Genomic DNA, 18,784 nt, shown 5'->3' on the forward strand with positions numbered 1-18,784 from the left:
GAGAAGGACCACGTGTATCGACAGAAGGCGAGAAGAGAAAATTTACATACTTAAGTACTAGTAGTTCACGAAAATAATAATTTTTGTGAACTATTATTACTTAAGTATGTAAAAATTTATTACATTTCCTGTTGTACGAGGGTTTTATCCAATTCTCGAACCGTGTCAGAGTAAATCCGTGCTATAAAAGTACCGTGTTATACGGGGGATGGTACCAATTCTCAAACCGTGTTAGAGCGAATCCGTGCTATAGAAGTGCCGTGTTATACGGGGGTTACCTGTATACATGTCGAAATTCAACTCCACTGAAGGGAGATGGTTAGGATTAAGGCTTACCGTAAAGAATTCTGCTTCTATTTATACTATTTTAGATGCGGTTTTTTTGCGTTTTTGATTGCGTTTTAATAGGGTACGTCAACAGAATGTACACTAAAAAGAAATTTTTCGAAAAATTTCCCCTCCCCCACGGGGAAAGTGTTATAAATTTATAATAGATACATTTTGAGCCACAACAACGCATGGCGGGGTCTGCTAGTTTGTTATAATTCAACAAAATTACTGCTTTTAAATTTTATATTGAGGTATAATTGAAAATTATTGAACTTCTAGTATAAATTTGAGTGTTTTAAAATGCTAAGTATTGGAAATACTGTACTTGAAAATTCATATACTGTACTGAATCCTTTTAATGCAGAAATATTTAGAAAAAAACAACAATAATACATATTCATATTTCATAATTCAATTTAATCATTTTAATTTATTTTATATTTCATGTTTGTATTATAATAGTCAAAGCTGGAACTATCACTGTAAAAGGCATTGAACATATCTTAACATTTTTCACATTTATATCATTTTTACTGCAATTAAATTCATATTTATGTCAATGTACAATGTGTTATTTATCTGAAGAAAAGATATTTTATAGAAATGGTAAATTTTTTGACATGTTTTCCTTATTGAACATACAAGTTCCTTACATAGTTCTCATTTTTTTGAACTTGATTGCAGTATATTTTCAGAGTTCTAATCAATTAGAGTGTGCTGCCATGCCATTAAATATATCATGTAAATTTTATGAAAATCATCTTTTTGAGAAAAGTTGCATCTCGTTATTGATAAAATTTTGTTGTTTTTACATATGAAATTAAGAGTAGAATGAGATAATGAGAAAAAGTATAATATAAATATTAACATATGCAGTCATATATTAGTATTGTATTAAATAGACATTTAAATGCACATAAATACTGCTATTTTCAAAATGTTACATTTGAAATTCTTTGAGTATTTCAGGTATTATGGAGTATTTAGAAATTAAAATATTTTGAACCTCAGCAAAGGTATTTCAAATAAAATACCTAATAGTATTGAAATAGTAATTGAAATACTGTTTTGTTCTGATTGTCCTCTGATCGAATATTCGTCAACCAGACTTTTGTATGTTGGGATAAGGTCGTATTGAACTTTTGAAATTGTTTGGATGGAAGAAGTAAGTGCTCTTGGAACCATTTGGCAACAGAACATTTTGAGAGCAGTTTCTGTACTTTTATTCTGTCTTCTTTAGCATCATATTTATTACTTTTAGTAATTTTAGAATAACAGAATTTTAGTAAATCAATTTTAATTAATTTAGTTTGTTGTTCTAACATTGTATTCTTGATGTTGAATTTACTGAGGATGAAATTTTTTATGCTTGAACAGAGCTAAAATAAATTGGCTGGTTTAATCAGTCTTTTTGGTTGTGTGCTGGTTTAAATTAGTTTTGTTTCCATAAAAGTATCATCAGTTATTCTGGCCATTATAGCATTATTAAATAGATGAAGCTTTTTTTTATGATAAGTTATGTTTGAAAACCTTAGGAATGAAATATTTGATAAGTATGTTGGTCATAGTATAAATATTTAATTTTTAATATGTATTTATGAAATTAGATTGTTTAAAAGTTATTTAACTGTTAGAAACAAACATATTTCATAATCAGAATCATCTAACAATTAAGATATGACTTTCTAGAGTTGATAGAATAGGCAATATATTACAAATAAGCCAATTTGATGATTTTTTACAATGTTTTTTGAAAGTTCAGTATATACAAGTGTCAATTTTGATATGCATGAATATTTTTTCTGCCAAGATATAAGTATTTAATTACTCTGATTAAATATGCAAAAAGTACTGTATTTTCCTTGAAGCAGGAATTTTCTTCATTGGATCTGTCTAATGGAACATTAATAACATTTTGAGATCTCATAAAATATAAAAATGGTTGTGAATAGGATATTTGTGAGCCGCCGGGGAGGTAGGAAACCGTCGACTCTCCCTTTTCGGCAACAGGTCATTAAACCTACTCACTTGTCAAGATGGCTCAATTTCGAATGCGGTCCCGAAGGGTCGGGATTATTTTTGTTTGGTCGAGTGGAGGAGGTGAGAGGAATCGTTGACGAGGCGTAGGCGATATGCAAGTAAATGACACCATTTAACAATGGAAACAACGATTTATTAGATTAACGAAATAAAAAAAAATATAGGTTACAAAATCTAATATCGGGGGAAGTGAATTCAGTTCACTAGCTCCTAACTCGCGGAGAGAGAGTTTACAATTATTTGTTTCATACCTCTAGTTTACTTCCATGTAGGTGGGAAAAATTTAGTCCTTTTTGCCGGTGATCGATGCACACAGTTAAAATTTTCCGTGACTTAACCCTTTCCGACGACCGTAGATGTGAGACTTTCCCGAGGAGGGGGAAAGAAGTCGCTTTTATAGCTTTGGACTGGGAAAAATCAGTCATGTGATCACCTATTATGAGAGGTAGGGTTGGTCCTGCAGTTATGGAGGTTAAAGTTGTTACCGGGATCCAAAACAAAATGACGAATTCGGACTTTAACTATAAACTTTTTGTCTTGCAGCAGAGGAATGTCATTGTTTGAGGGTTGAATGTTTATATTAACGATGAAAGTTATAAGTTTTGATCGATATTTGATTCTTTTTTCTGACAATGTTATTTTAATGAGAAGGCGACAAATTTATTTTACATACGTCGAAAATTTAGGGGAAAATGAACAACTTTTGGGCTTATTCTGAGGTCGGATCTCACATATTGAATAGTGGATTTTGCTGTCTTGTAGTTAGAAAGCTTAATTTAGCTTTTATATGAGAATTTTTGTATTAAAAAGCAATTTTTAATATAAGATGTTGGCTGAAGGGACTTTTATGAGTATAATTAGGTGCAATCGAAGCACATCTGTTAGGAATTTTTAAAAAAGTTTGATCTTGGTTAAACTTCAATTGATGAATATGCTTATTAATTATTATTTTGAGATGTATTTAGTTTATCTGTTCTGATTAAATATTGTAATTAACTAAAATTTGTTTTTTGGATTGTTTGGTTTGAAACACAGTCACAGCATTTCATGTCTGTGACTCTTTGTGCTGCAATTGATATAATAATTCTTTGTATGTAATTAGTATTGTTTATATATTATATATTGATTAATTAACTGTAAATAATAACTGAAGAATTTAATAAAAAATAATGGTAAAGCAGAAAAAATGTTGTTTAAAATAATATCAACTGTAGTAATAAAAATGTTTAAAAATTCACAGAAAGAGATTAAATTGATGCTTAGATGACATGACATTTGGTGAGAAGTGGAGCATGAAACTTTGACAGCTTAGATTTTAAACTATTTGATGTTTCTGAGATTTCAGATTTTTCTGGTAATGTATTTGATGTCTTCTTCTGAATGTGTCAATTTGTTTTCCTGTAAGAAGTTTGTTTTTATGCAAACATTTTGTGTCAGTGAATTAATGAATTATGTTTTTTAAGTCAATATATATCAGTAATACACGTTTTAACATAAATGTATCTACCAAATACAGTATAAAATTTTTTAAGTATTGTTTTTAGTCTTTTTGACTTCCTTTATATATAAATTCATTAATCTGAACAACACTGTACAATAATAAATTACTGTGGATAAGTGCTTACTGTGCAAATACATGACCAGTTATACTAGTTAGAGGTAAGGGTATAGGTAGGGTGATCACTCGTCCTACTGTGGGAGGACATATCCTACAATTAAACCTTTTGTCCTATGTCCTACCGCCTAATGGAAATGTCCTACTTTCACAGATACTGCAACTATTACTGGGGCAATAGGTAGTCATTAATAATAACAATAAACTTTTCTTTTCATATTTTTATATTAAATAATGGGTACAATTGCAACAAAGAGTAGTATTTAAAACAACAAGAGTAGTATATCAATTTAAAATTATTTACTTATCAATTTTTAGTGTTTTGTGCTTTTTTTACTACTGATTTTTATTTTAAGCTGTGTTGTGAAATGTCCTACTGGGAAGCGTTATAAAACTTCAAATGTCCTACTTTGACTGGTCACCCTAGGTATAGGAAGTTTCTTTTGCCTCTTAGTGGGCTCTTTTGCCTTTTTTGCTTTTTTTCTTTTCTTTGAACAAATGTTTTTTTATTAATAAATAGCAGTCTTAAATATTTTATTGCTTGACAATGAAAATAACATTAATTTATAGGGATAGAAATCACTACTGGCCTCCTCAGATAGGAGAAAGGTTCTCAACTTTTCCTCTCAACTGTTCTGTTTATAGAAGAAACTGAGAAATAATGATTGTTATATAACATATATAATAATCTTGCTGGAATGAATGTATTTGGAATGAACAATGAGTTTATCTATGTACTTAATCTTACCTGTTTTGTCTAGATCGTCTATTTTAATGATTACATCTTCAACTCACTCTACATTCCTTTTAATTAGATGATAGTTTCTTAAATTCTATTGGATAACAACTGACATCTTTCATTTTGGTTCTTTGAATTGTATACCAGTCACAGACTTCAAGCTTTGAACTGTGATTCTTTTATTAACTTCATATTTATAGTAATATAAATGGTTTGTTTCATGACTTTTCCACCAAAAACTTAAATAATTCAAAAATAGAAAATGAGAGTTATACTGTTTTTCGTATAAACTGATTTTATGACTGGTTTAATTACTAGATTAAAACAGTTGAAAGAAAATATTATTTTTCAATAATGTCAGAGCATCACAGCTGCTAAAACTGAAATTTTTGAGTAGTTCTGATGTCAATTCTATATCCTTGCTATTCTCTTTATTTAGCTTTGTCCAACTTTATTCTGTAAAAGAAAGAAAGGGGGAAAAACAAAGATGGAAATATTATCTGAGGTTCTATGAAAGTCATTGTCATTGACCATTGACTACTGCAAGGGTGGGCAACCTTTTTTATAACATGGGCCAGAATAAATTTTACATTTTTTCTGCGGGCCATAGTAGTTAATTGACACCTTGTGACCTGTAAATTTTTAGTCTGCAAATATGAAATAAATAAATAAATAAAAAGAAATTAATTACTACAGTCGACCCCCCTATAACACTGTTGATTATTCTGTTTTATATGAATTCCATGTTGTATGAGTCACTTAGATTTTACAAATGCGTGTGCCGGGCTGTGAACGGCTCACCTATTTGTAAAATCTAAGTGACTTTAAACACAATAAAAACAGCACTATGTAGTTGGATACGACAGACATTACATTTTNACTCCTATTTAGATGTTAGAAATGTAAAAAAAAACCAGGAAAACATCACTTGGCCAGCTCATTGGTGAGGCATGAACCTTTTATAAATGTTGATGTTAGAATACTTTTTTCCCAGCTTCCTATATGTTTAAAAACTGCTTTATATAAAAATTCTTTTTTAGGAAAATGGTTTGGTTTATTCATTTGAAATTAAAGTAATAAACACCTATACATTTTATTCATTGGGTTATTATTTTTCTTTTCAAACATTACATTTTCTTATATGATATTCAAATACTTTTTGCCAGGGGCTGTATATGGTAACATAGGATTACTATAACCAAATTATGGAAAAATGACATCAAAGTATTGACAAAAAAGCAATATAACATAAATATTCAATCTTTACAGGTTTTATGGTATAATAATAAAGACAATACAAAAATATATAATTTCCAATCCTGCTTTTTGCTTTTATCTATTTTATGTATCTATAAAAGGTTTTCAAGATCAAATATTTTACCTTGAAAAAGATCCTAAAAAAGAAAATAAATAAGTATAAGAATAAAATTAACATCAGTAGCTACTTTACTTGTATAAATATAAATCTACAAAATGACAAAATAGAATATATTTTGTTATTTTCCATTAATCTTTTCTATTCTTTGATCTTTTAATATTAAAATAAGGTACATTCGTTTTGTCAGAATAGCCTACACTTTTAAGTCATTATTTAAAATCTCATTTATCTATTTGGAAATAAGCTTAAACTCATTTTTTTTAACTAAAATAATTAAAAATAGAAAATATTAATATGTTTTTAAATACACAATTTATAATGAATAGAATACTCCATACACAGGATGACCCTTTTGCTTGGTGTTATAATTGGGGATAAAATTATGACTAATAATGACTATAATTGGGGATAAATAATGAGTAATGTAAACCTCATTTTATATGATTTCTTTTGTATGCTGTATGTTTCTCTAATAATTACAATAATAACTAAATTGCAACTTTAATGAGCTTACAGTTAAAAAAAAGCAAAGATTTTTTAATATAGATATATAGAATTCTTCAGTGAAATCAAACAGAACAAAAATACAAATGAGCAAAATCTGAATTTCTTTGAATTTTCATCCTTTAACTAAACTTTTTCTACTGGATAGTTCAGCCTAAACAGACAGAATGAAGAGGATTCAACTGATCTATCCGAGCAAAAGAACTTTGCTTTTATCAAATACATGCTCTTTAACACTGCAATTTATTTATAATTGTAATTATTATATAATTTGTTTACAGACTATAATAAAATTTTTAATTTTTGACTTTTTTATTTCTGTAGTATATAGCAATATATGCTTACCTCCTGTAAAACCTTTTGGAGGTTACTATTCTCCATCCAAAATACAGTATAAAGAAAATGAAACAATTTCGTATTCTTGCTATCACAGCTACTATAAATTTGGTAAAGATAAAAGAAAATGTTTACAAGATGGAACATGGGACAATGAAGCAGCTTTTTGTGGTAGGAATGGACAATTAAGTGTTCAGTTTCATTATTGATTGTTAATTTGATTTATAAAGAATAATTTAAAAAAAATTATATTTATTATTTTTCAAGTGAAAAGCCTTTCGTTAGTATATATTGATTCTCAAAAAGTAGAGAGTAATGGAAATGTGTCAAATTGCAGTATAAACAAGACCACTTTTAGCCTAAGTTTTAATTATGACAGAAAATATAAAAGTGCAATTTTCAGACTTCATGTACTTGGTAAAGATTTTGTTTTTATAAAATTATCATTGCTATGCTTGATTGAGGATGATTATTATATAAAATTTTGATATTATGCAGGAAAGAAACCAGGAGACCTTCAAATATTTGCTAACAACAGTAACTGCAATTTTAACTTTGTTTTCTTCTCAAGTAAGATCAATATAATTGAAAATTCTTTTTATTCTATTTTTTATATAAAAGTGAAATTTATAATTTGAAAAATAAATTATTTTCACTGTTCTAGATACATCATTCTTGGCTGAATGCCAATTACCTTTGTATCGTCTACCAAAGAAGAAATTAGCAGAAATTGTTGTGGTTCACTTATCTGAAAATATTCAAATTTGCACAGTGCAAATATTTCCTGTTATAGGTAATGCAATGAATTAGTCTAAATTATTAAAAAATAAACATAAATATGTAATATAAAACAGAATATAATTATAACAGTCTTCTTCTCAGTTTATTTACTCACTCCAGTAAGTTATCACATACCAGTATAAAACCTTTTTAACCAGTAATTGAACTTTAAGGTAATTTCCGAACGTTTAAAGTTGAGCAACATCGTTCTAACGTTCCAATTTTTGGAAGTCAGTTTTGTGCTCATGATAAGTTTAGTCAGGTCTATAGTGAATGGGTAGCTGGGCAGTGAAAGACAAGTTTTGACTTACCTAAATCAAACCATTCATAAAGAATTGAATTTTCAACTAGATTTTGAACTAGAGTGCAGCAGGCTGGGCTTTTTACTACATCAGTCATCTGATTGTTAATCTTCACTGTTTAATTTTCAATAAATGTGGTGCTATGTATGAGGAGGAAGTACCTTAAGTTGGAAAAGTAAATTTCATCAAAGTGCAAAAAATGTGATTAAAGTTTAAATTGTTGATTTTTAGAGGTTTGCATTTGTTAGGCGTCAGTACAAATTAACAAAATAACAAAGTTTCTTAATTTAAATGTAGTTTTAAAAGTATTTTTCTTCAAAATTTGAAGAAAAGCTTTAAAGCTGTTTTTCTCAACTTTGTAGTGTTTTGAAAATTCATATTCAATTTTTAACCAATCGAGCCATTTTCCTTTCTTAAATACTCTTCTTGCTCTGTAGAACAAGATGCACTCAAAAAAATAAAAATTGATAAAGATGCCTTTTATAGAATACATCATATATTATTTAAACAGAAACAGAACATCTTTAACAAAACTTTAACAGAAAACAGACTTTTTCAATGTGAAGACTATACAATTTATAATGACTATTTTTCTGAACGACATGAGTTCAAAGAAGTGAATTGTTTTTTTGAGTTATAAGATTAATTAAATTACAGTATTTGCCAGCATTTAAGATGCATTTTTTCCCCCAAAACTATTGTCTAAAAATGAGGCTCATCTTATATGTCAGCAAATGTAAATATCTATATTTAGGAAATGCATAGTTGCTTCAATGATGTTTTCGTTTGTACTTGAATATTCTTTGCTTTTCCAATTTTCAAATAAATTTTTAATAGATATGATTATATTAATATAAATCAAAAAGAAATAAATGATTTTTTCTTAAGATCCTGTAGATTATTCATGTCCATTACCAACATTAAAGAATGCAACTCTATTAAGATATGAACCACCCATGAAAACTGAAATTGCAATTTATGGAACAGCAGCTATTGTCCTTTGCAATAATTCCATATTAGATCAACAGTCAGTCATTTACTGTGGAGAAGATAATGCTTGGATTGGAAGAACCTGTGAATGTATGTAATTTAAAGATTTTAGCATACCATAATAATTACATAATTTTTAAAATAATTTGTTACTGACATGTGACTATATGTTATCTTTAGTTCAGTGTTATTAAATACATATTGTTGTTCACGTTCTTCATTTAACAGATACTGAATGTTCAAATTTGCTGTCGATAACAAATGGAAAAGTTAAATTTATTAATCGAGTGCCAAATAGAATTGCCTCTTACAAATGCAATGAGGGATACAGAGAAGTGGGTCAATCATTCTCTATTTGTCTACAGAATGGTTCTTGGAGTTATACAAATTTTTATTGTCATGGTAAGTATGATTATAATTTGTATTTATTACTATTACTCAGTATCTAATAAGTTCATTTTGCAGAAGTACCAAATATAGCCTCTAATTTCATTGGTAAGTCCTTTTTTGTTATATATTTGTTTAAATATAGCAACAATTAGTCACAAAAAACTACTTTTTTCCAAACATAAAAAATTAAATTTTAGTTTAATTTTGCAAAAGAATATTAATTTATCTTAATTGCAATTACCCAAAATTTCTATTTACTGAGATTGCAATAAAAGCATAGTAATATTAGAAAAAAAAAAACAAATGATAATTTGACATGAAGATAATTTATGCTTCTATCTCAGAAGAATAAGTGAGTTATTCAAACTGTAGCTGACATAAGACTAATTAGTAAAAAATTACATTGTTTAATCACTTTTTAACTAACTCTATAATAGTTCAATTTAATCCAGCTCTAGCTGCTTGAATAATTAAAAATGCAGTTAGTTTTAATATATGTCTATTGAGTTTTAAATAAAACAGTATTTGTGGTTTCTTTATTAAACACTAATTCATTCTTAGCTTTAATGTTAATAATAACATATCAAACAATAAAATCTAAACTGTTATCTTTATTTTATACTAAGCATACTTACACGTATCCAAAACTGAAGAACAAGCAAGCAATTGTGTTTTTTCACTAAGCCAGTGGCAACTTGTATAGATTTGTGAACAAAGAAGAAAATGCATATTCCATATTGACAGGTCTCTGTCTGGGCATAGGTAGAGAATGGATAAAAATTGCTTACCAATGTCCATTGCGTCCATTGCTGTATTATCTTTTTCACCACAGACTTATTTATAAAATCCTATAAATTGTGTATTATCCTCTTAGACATCAAGTATTACAGTTCCTGCCATATTTGTCTGCATTAAACTACAGTTCTCTCTATTCATGTAGAACTGTTGTGTGTCCTTAAGTTTTGGTCATGTGTATTTCTTCATCCTAACAAACTTATCTAGATTTTCATTGATTCAAATTGGATCTAATCTATCAAAAGTTAGGATAAACAAGTTTTTATTTTGTATCATACTATATAGTTTTTTGTGACTAAGTTAAGAACTTCTTATAATGCATATTAAATAAACTATCATCTGTAATTCAAACTTTTAGAACATTTTTGTATTTTCTAAATAACTTAAATATATTTATTAATTTTTATATTCTAAATTCACATATTTAATTTAATATGAAACCTTCAAAAACCTTTCAGCTATATGTTTAACCATAGTGACATCAATTTGTTTGTTAATAATTTTTATTGGAGTGTCCCATAAATTTAAAAAATTAAAGTAAGTAACCTTAACAGATATTTATTTATCAGTTAACTTGATGGTTGAAAATAATTAATTTCATCAATTTTTAGAAGCAAACATGCAGCATCATTAATGGAAGAACATTATTATTTCAAATATGGACTCTCACCGGCTCCCAATACAGAGCCAATTGACACCACACGCAATTCAGCAATTTATGAAGAAATTGCAGAAAATATAATAGAAATGCCTGATTCCATTCCAGAAAATAACAAGAATGTATTGGATAAAGAGGAAATGTCAAACAAAACTGAAAATATTTACATGGAACCTACAGATGAATATAATAAGCAAACACACACAACTTGCAGAACATAAGCAAGCATAATGTATTGAAGAATATTTTATATTAAACATATCAAAATGATGTGATAGTTGTAAATATTTTAAAGTACAAAAAATTATATATAATTTTATGTGAATTGTTGCAATTTTACTCATAGATTTACCAAGTTTTAATGTAGTTTTGTAGTTAAGTTATAAAAATTCTGAAATATTTGCATCACTAGTTTCATATTTATATTTTGTGCTCTGTTATTAACAAAGTAAACTTGTTCTGTTTCAATTGGAAGCAGTTCCTTGATGTTCTGGTAGACTTAAGATGTTGTTTATCTAGTCATGTAATTATTTGTGTATTATAACAATTTATCTCATTGAAACACTTTATGAATTAGTATTTTTTTTAATGTAAGAAATTTTATTGAAATAAATATTGAATCATTTATTATATTTGGATAATTTGATTTATATCTATACACTAAACATTAAAATGTTCAGAGATACTTGAATTCTTTTAGGTAAATATGCATAATTTAGTTCAGTTATTGACAAACCAAAGTTACCAGTTTTATTAATAAAATAGGAAATTCATGTTCAAAATGTTCTCAAAATTACTTTACAACTTAAATATATTATTTAAAATCTATTGAAAATTATGCACAGTAATACATCTCTCTCAATGACTTCCACATCTGGAAGTATTGTATCATTCAAAGACTGGTACTGACTTTGTAATTTCATTATCTAAAATCTTTCTTTAAAATAAACTTTTAGCTTATAGAAAAAGAAAGTCTAGAAAGAATTTTTAATGCCGGGCTGCAATTTTTCAATTTAAAATATATGCTCATCTCAAATTAGTTGTGGCTTGCCCTTTGTATCTCATACTTATCCTTTAACAATATAGTCATGCCAGTAATCTATCTAACACCTTTCAGAAGAAAAGTTCTTAAAAATCTACATTTAAATTTGTTCTATATTGAAACATTTTGTTCCTTGTTTGTATGAATCTGAAGGTGAAACTAAAAGTATCAATATCAAATATTTCGGATAAGGCTGTACTAGCAACATTCATATCTTAGATTTTAGGAACAGCCATTTAGTTATAAACGAATCAATCAAAAAAGAATAACGATGACGTCATTCTCATTTAACTCCAACTTTACGAATGTATCCTATGAATGACATTGTCTGAAGAGGACAGCTATATACTGTCAAAGGTACTTGAGAAATAAATCTTTTTCTGTCACACCAATTAGACAGTTGTGTAGTTTAAGCTTTTACAATGGATTTTAAAACCTAATTTTAAAATTTAATCATATTTCACCTACATTTTATTTGTTCTTTATTAAAACATTTTATAGCTTATTTGTTACATTCATACAGAAGAAACAAAAAATGATAATTTAAGTGAATTTTTTTCTGCATTTTTGGTAAAATGTGGTAAAATCAAAAGTATACTTACAAGAAAACACATTAGTCAGTTAAATGATGAAAACACTGATTTTTTTTTTTTTACTTTCTATTTAAATTTTTCACAGTTTTAAAAAGGATAAGTTGTCACATTAAATCTATGCATTACTTACAGATTTTATTTCTTTTATACAAGTTTTACTGATTGTAAATTATGTAAAATGTTCTGAGCAATTTTTTCTTGTCTCTTCTTTTCTTCTTTAAAAGCCAACTTATTACATTTCTTTTCTGCTCTTCTTGCCTAAAAAAATTAAGGAAACATTATTTTAATGTATTTTAGTGTAAGATAGAAAGTCAAAATATGTAAATAGGAAAATTCAAAGTATAAAATACTTTTTATTTAAAGATATTTAAACATAACATTATTAATAAGTCCTTAATTTAATCAATCATGATTACAACAGCATGAATTCTAAATTGTGATTAATGTCATTGATATAGAGATTCTTTTGAACACTTCCATCCTGTGAGTATGGAGAGCCAAGTACACAATAGAGGTTACTGAATGGTGAAGGACAGGTCCAAATATATACAAGAAAAACTAGTCATAAAATTTCTGAAATATAGATTCAGATTTTATCCCAGATTCTTCAGAGCAAACTAACTTTTACTTTCTCAATTTTTTGGCCTTCCAACTTAGTAAGTTTAGTAAGGAATATGATTGATGAATTTGTAACTGAAGAGGGCTGATAAAATAGTGGCTGAAAACATTCAAACATTGAAGTTAAGCATTTCTTTGCTGGAAATTTTGTATTTAGGTGTGATTCTCTACTCAACAGATATTTTTATTTTAATAAACAAAAATAGCAAATTCACTAACACCTTATTTGCAGTGGTGATATTCGAACTGCTTACCATTCAGTTAGATTACCAGTTACATTTCTAGATGTAAAGATGCATTATCAGAAATGAAGGTAGAATATTCTGAATAACACCAAATCTTCATCCAATCTTCACTTTCAGACCAATTAATTTAAGAGCTACAACCATACAAGTCACTTCCTGCAATGACTTAAGACGACTTAAGTTTTCACCCCAGTTGTTTATATATGATTACTTCTCACAGTAATGTGAAATGATATTAATAATTACAAGATATCACACACATATGCAAGAAATTCTATTCTCAATAGTTATTGAAAATGTTATCATTTCAACAATTCTTTCTTAGAGCAAAATACATCAAAAAATTTAACATTAAATTTCTAAAACTGACATCTTACACCACCTGCATAAATATTTAAAATTTTGACTTCTTACTTTAGAGAAATAAAGAAAGTTTAATGGCATTCTCAATGAGAGAACCTTTTTTGTACTCCTTTCACTTAGATGGAATTAAGAATACTTTAATTTACTATTCATAACAAGTTTAGCAAGCCCACAATAGAACTTTGATGTATTGATGTTTAGTTTCTCAGAACCTTCTAAAGGTTCTGAGAAACTAAACATCAATACATCTCCCTAAAATACTTCAGATAAGGTATATTAGTTTCAAGTCAGGAATTTGGATGGACAAACTCTCTAATATTCTAATTCCTTACTGATTAAACAATGTAACATGACTGAATGATAGGCAGTTATTGGATATAAAAAAACCTATAACTGGAAGAAGTGAAAATAATACAGCAAACACCTGCAATTATTAGATTATTCAACTTGTTTGAATATATTTATATATATATATATTCTAGCTCTTGAAACAAATCTGTAATTAGCACTCTTTGTCAATAACCATTACCATTCATAAAACGACTGGGACCCAACAGTAACTGAAAAAACCTTACGTAGGAGGATATACATATATGAATTTTGAGATATTATATCAAAATGGCTTTTGCAAACATATGGAATGGCATGCATCTTTCAATATCAAGTCAGTTCAAATCAGCATATCATTGCTATCGAATACTGTATTCATGCATGTATAGGCCACACCCCATTTATGAAATGATACATTTGGGAAAAAAATAAAAATCTTAGAATTACACCAAGGGACAAGAGTAGACCTGTGGGTATAAAGAATTCTGGCAACACTGCAAATTTCAAATGGGAATGAAGTGATTGTTAATGCTTACAGTTGAGTGCTTGCTCAGCGCATGTTAAACATGGGTCAAGTGAGAGTTACACACTGAAGTTTAACCCTTTTACTTTGATGTGGTTAGTTGTACAGTAAAGCGTTGTTTATCCAAAAGCCAATCAACTGAAATGTCGGTTAACCGAAAGCATTCCAGTCAGACTGTGTCATGCCAAATCAAATGTTTTTGATACTAGATTAACTTCTAAAGTATAATTTTTTTTGTTTTTATATTTTTCAATATATATATTTTGTTTGTACAAAATAAAAAAATAATTTTTAACGATACAATAGTCTTTGTTAGGCTTAACATTGACGAAAATTCTATGCGAAGCGACACGCAACGGAGAAAAATTTCAACACGGGATAAATTAATATATTTTTTCATACATAATTGGTTATCTGAAAAATAAGTTATCTGAACAACCGCAGTCCCCAATTGATTTGGATAAACGACGCTCTACTGTAATTATGTTTGATTCTATTTAAACCATTTTAAAGTGGCCTCTTGAAATTGTGACAGAAAATGCATGCTATTAAACAAGATAACTTGACATCTGGGATTCTAATTAATTTATCTAAATATTCTTAAAACTATTTAAATTTAGAGATACAAAATACATTGAGTTTATGGGAGTTAAATAAGGGCAAAAGTAAAATTTGATTTAATCCTGTTTCATTCTGTGACAAAAGTTGCTTTGATAATTACGTCTGATGTCGTACCATTGACAAGGTATTTATTCTTTTAAAGGACTATAAATATAATTTATATTCCTTTATAGAAAACTGAATTAATTAATTGTTCATATGCTGAAAAGATAATTAACAAACATAAGAATGGCAAATGGTACTAAATGAACAGAAATAAATGTGTGGTGGTCTATGACAGTGGTCGGCAACCTATGCCACGCATGCGTGGCCGACATGCAAAAGAGTTTTGAGTGGCATGCCAGTTGTGCATAAAATTAAAAACTTCAAACTATGAACCAAATATTGATGCGTTAGCTTCTAAAATTGAACTTCAAGACAGTCACTAATGTTTAAATATTGTAATTTTTTTATAATATTTTTATATAGTGTGCATTTTATAGTTAAATAAAAATGTATTAATGTGCAATAAATTTTATAATTTTATTTTGGTGGCACGCGTAGTGTCCAGTATATTCAATTACATGTTTTGTGGCATACCAATGCATTTGGGTTGCCGACCGCTGGTCTATGATCTTAACATTCATTGGATCAATTTTCAAGCTTCATGTTTAAACTGATTTGAATTTGTTGTTTGTTGTGTTCTTTTTGTGTCATATTGAGTCAAATGACAAAAATTACACGGAAATCATAAAGGAGCTTTAGGGAGAGATTTGAGTTAACGAAGTTCAACTGTATAATTAGATTTTCCTATCCACTTTCAAGCCTTTTCTCTTTATAGTATATTCAGAAAATTAAAATAATTTTTTAAAAATTATTACATATCTTAACTAAAAGAATTAATAGCNTTATATTAAATAATGGGTACAATTGCAACAAAGAGTAGTATTTAAAACAACAAGAGTAGTATATCAATTTAAAATTATTTACTTATCAATTTTTAGTGTTTTGTGCTTTTTTTACTACTGATTTTTATTTTAAGCTGTGTTGTGAAATGTCCTACTGGGAAGCGTTATAAAACTTCAAATGTCCTACTTTGACTGGTCACCCTAGGTATAGGAAGTTTCTTTTGCCTCTTAGTGGGCTCTTTTGCCTTTTTTGCTTTTTTTCTTTTCTTTGAACAAATGTTTTTTTATTAATAAATAGCAGTCTTAAATATTTTATTGCTTGACAATGAAAATAACATTAATTTATAGGGATAGAAATCACTACTGGCCTCCTCAGACAGGAGAAAGGTTCTCAACTTTTCCTCTCAACTGTTCTGTTTATAGAAGAAACTGAGAAATAATGATTGTTATATAACATATATAATAATCTTGCTGGAATGAATGTATTTGGAATGAACAATGAGTTTATCTATGTACTTAATCTTACCTGTTTTGTCTAGATCGTCTATTTTAATGATTACATCTTCAACTCACTCTACATTCCTTTTAATTAGATGATAGTTTCTTAAATTCTATTGGATAACAACTGACATCTTTCATTTTGGTTCTTTGAATTGTATACCAGTCACAGACTTCAAGCTTTGAACTGTGATTCTTTTATTAACTTCATATTTATAGTAATATAAATGGTTTGTTTCATGACTTTTCCACCAAAAACTTAAATAATTCAAAAATAGAAAATGAGAGTTATACTGTTTTTCGTATAAACTGATTTTATGACTGGTTTAATTACTAGATTAAAACAGTTGAAAGAAAATATTATTTTTCAATAATGTCAGAGCATCACAGCTGCTAAAACTGAAATTTTTGAGTAGTTCTGATGTCAATTCTATATCCTTGCTATTCTCTTTATTTAGCTTTGTCCAACTTTATTCTGTAAAAGAAAGAAAGGGGGAAAAACAAAGATGGAAATATTCTCTGAGGTTCTATGAAAGTCATTGTCATTGACCATTGACTACTGCAAGGGTGGGCAACCTTTTTTATAACATGGGCCAGAATAAATTTTACATTTTTTCTGCGGGCCATAGTAGTTAATTGACACCTTGTGACCTGTAAATTTTTAGTCTGCAAATATGAAATAAATAAATAAATAAAAAGAAATTAATTACTACAGTCGACCCCCCTATAACACTGTTGATTATTCTGTTTTATATGAATTCCATGTTGTATGAGTCACTTAGATTTTAAATATGCGTGTGCCGGGCTGTGAACGGCTCACCTATTTGTAAAATCTAAGTGACTTTAAACATAATAAAACAGTACTATGTAGTTGGATACGACAGATATTACATTTTTTAATTGCATAGCTTTTGCACATAGATTTTCTTGATGGATGATGCGATGAGATATAAATAATTTAGCAACATTCTGTTCTCCCATTTTTTGTTTGAATAAGGAAATGACTCCCTTATTTTTTCCTGTCATTGCTGCCGCAACACTTCAGAAAATAATATTCAATTTAAACTAGACGAATTACATCGAAAAATATTTATTTATAATTTCTTCTAAACATCTCGCGGGCCGGATAGAAACTCTTCGCGAGCCTTAGCTGGCCCGCGGGCCGGGGGTTGCCCACCGTTGGACTACTGGATTAACTGAGTTAATCTCATATATGCTAAAGGAGAGTATTTGAAAAATTCTGGTTGTTTCATTTGTTTAAGTTTTATAAAACATATTTGTTCTATTCTTTATTTCACAACTGGGTGCATAGGTAGACACTGGGCATCTCTAACGTCACTCTTTATTCAGGAATATCTTACACAATAATATGCGTTTTGGGCATATGCTTCTTTCCATCGGCTTTTCCTTTAAGACATTTAGTAAAGGAAGAATGAAGGCTAAGTGCTATTCAGTGCACTGTTGGGAAATTTTAACTGTAAATATATGTATTTTAAAAAAAGGATGTGTATTAGTTAGCGCCTTTTTACTAAATGTCTTAAAGGAAAAGCTGACGGAAGAGGGGCATATGCCCGAAATGCATATTACTATGTAAGATATTCCTGAATAAAGTGTGATGTTAGAGATGCCCAGTGTCTACCTATACACTCAGTTATGAAGTAAAGAATAAAAGAAGACACTGTTTCAGAATAAGTCAAAACATATTTGATTAATAAAATGTTTTGATATCTATTGAATAATGATACCTTTAAAATATCTGTTAAACTTTGTTATAGGAGACAAATTATTTGTTTAACTAACCTTTTTTATAAAGTATTTGCATCATCATTGTTGCTTAGCAACTGTGCTAAAGTAAAAAAATGAAATGTAATAAAATTATATGAAATCAATGTTCTAAAAATGTATCCAGATTTGTAATTACAGGCTGCCTCAATTTACACTGATTGACAGTGGTGCTGGTTTCAAATTTCCCCCAAAAATCTCAAAAATTTTCTTCTGCAATGTAAAGTAGTTTTTGCAACTGCTACATGCAATTATTATTTTTTCATGACTTGTGTGGCACTGGTAGTACAAGTAGTTTGCTCTGCACTGCTTTTGTGTGCTGTAAACTTGTACAAATTTGTAGGTCAAGCTCAATTACTCTTCTTACTAACTACAATAAAAATGGGGAAAAATTTGAAATTTTTGAAGCCATATTTTCTGAACAA

General features: G+C 28.4%; 1 protein-coding gene and 1 long non-coding RNA gene across 3 annotated transcripts in view; both read left to right on the forward strand.

Annotated features, from left to right (window-relative positions):
- The window catches only part of LOC111617640 (palmitoyltransferase ZDHHC5-like), a 54,874-nt gene that overhangs the window by 27,047 nt on the left and 9,043 nt on the right, over window positions 1-18,784 (forward strand). The gene's annotated exons all lie outside the window — the stretch shown is intronic.
- On the forward strand, window positions 9,045-11,819 carry LOC111617641. The gene is made up of 4 exons (XR_002755457.1): window positions 9,045-9,104; window positions 9,243-9,509; window positions 10,658-10,736; window positions 10,811-11,819. It is a non-coding gene; the product is annotated as an uncharacterized LOC111617641 (long non-coding RNA).

Source organism: Centruroides sculpturatus, unplaced genomic scaffold (genome assembly GCF_000671375.1).
Source record: "Centruroides sculpturatus isolate CEXI.00-Female unplaced genomic scaffold, Cexi_2.0 scaffold1753, whole genome shotgun sequence".
NCBI lineage: Eukaryota > Metazoa > Arthropoda > Arachnida > Scorpiones > Buthidae > Centruroides > Centruroides sculpturatus.